This window comes from Alexandromys fortis, unplaced genomic scaffold, assembly GCF_014885135.2.
Source record: "Alexandromys fortis isolate MF-2015 unplaced genomic scaffold, M_Fortis_MF-2015_v1.1 scaffold_63, whole genome shotgun sequence".
Classification (NCBI taxonomy): domain Eukaryota; kingdom Metazoa; phylum Chordata; class Mammalia; order Rodentia; family Cricetidae; genus Alexandromys; species Alexandromys fortis.
In genome coordinates this window covers 3,557,330-3,558,502 of record NW_026067953.1, presented here as the reverse complement: position 1 = coordinate 3,558,502, position 1,173 = coordinate 3,557,330, and positions in this window count along the sequence as shown.

Genomic DNA, 1,173 nt, shown 5'->3' with positions numbered 1-1,173 from the left:
AAAAAAAAAAAACAGAAATGGAGGCAGATATCGAAAAGAAAAAAATAAATTTAACATGTAGTATCTAACAGCAGATAAGTAAGCAGTGCTATGAAAAGTGATGGTAAACACATTGAGCCAAAGAACTCCCCCTAAGTGTGTGCAGGGGTTCCTGTGCCAAGTGTGTGAATAAAGAAACGGAATTTAACAGATCGTCCTAGCTGACAATCCATCTGCTTGAGCCCCTGACACAAGACATATTTATATTTTGGTAACTTTAGAAGCTCCAAATTAACAATAGAGATGCGTGGAGGTGTTGGGAAGAGAGGGAGTGGGCTTTTAACTCTTGACTGGAATCAGAAATTGATACTTCAAAACATAATCTGGGCATAAGGGTTATTTTGAGATGAAAGCAATTAGTCAAGAGATTCAGGAAAATTAATATTTGGTCTCCTGTTTACTTAAACTCAAGGTATGTCATAAGCCTGTAAAGATGCTACCTTTCTCTCTCTAACAGAAAATATGCAATTCAGTTACCAGCATCAACTCTAGATTTGTATGAACTCAGAGGTGAACCCAAAGGGAATCTGTAACAAATTTAACCAACCAGCCGTCTTCTGTTTGTCCCCCTTTATGTACCTTCTCCAAATTGGTTTCTCTAGACACTTGGTGTGGTCTTCCTTTGTCTTTTTACTTCTTTAAATATGCATTGTTGTCTTGTGAAGATGTTACTTAATCTCCAGTTCCAGTAACTTATTGGAAATACTAGTTCAAACATTCTCATCTGTGATTGAAACTTGTTGGTTAACAAATATCCTGTATTTCTTGCTAGTTTGTCTCTTGGCATATTTTCAGGACCCAGAAATGAAACTATATAGAGTAACAAAATTAATAGGTGATCTTTCTAACCCTGTACTGTTCAGGAAGCAATGGAGAACATTTTTGCATTCAGATGAGGATTATACTAGGTTTGAGTGTTTCTTTCTAGCTTGGAGATCTGCAGCAGAAGTCCCTGTGTAGCATGCCTCCAAACTTCTTATACTGATGTGCAATTCACTGCTTAGCTATAAAAGATCCATTTATGTGAACTGAAATTTTTTTTTCTTTCTTTTTTTTTATTGAGAATAAGAAAAAAAAGTTTCCGCCTCCTCCCAGCCTCCCATTTCCCTCCCCCTCCCCCCAATCTTCTCCCCC